Genomic DNA, 422 nt, shown 5'->3' on the forward strand with positions numbered 1-422 from the left:
TTCAAAGTTTATGATCATGTCACATTAGCCAAATAATTTCGAAAGAACCCTTTTGATTATTTTAAAAAAAGTAATCTACATTGACTCAATGCTTTATGTTACACAGAATGGGAAATGTGTTTGGAAGTTTGGGACTGGAAGCGTGACGTCATTTCCCTTGTGGTGACGGTGCAGCTGAGTGGCGTGAAGGCGCCCGCTCATGTCTCCCTTGGCGCAGCCACAATACTGGCAACAGGTAATGATTTGTTTGTAAATGGCAGGAGGTATAGTTTATGAAATAAATGTTATACATATAGCTGTGGCATATTAAAACTTTATAAGGTTGATATTTGGGCTGTAAGGTGTGTTTACCAGGGGGCATCAAATTCATTTCTATTGATTTTAACCAAAGAGTAAGATGTTGATAATTTGTCATTTATGAT

This window comes from Penaeus monodon, chromosome 22 (genome assembly GCF_015228065.2).
Source record: "Penaeus monodon isolate SGIC_2016 chromosome 22, NSTDA_Pmon_1, whole genome shotgun sequence".
In the NCBI taxonomy this organism is placed as follows: Eukaryota; Metazoa; Arthropoda; class Malacostraca; order Decapoda; family Penaeidae; genus Penaeus; species Penaeus monodon.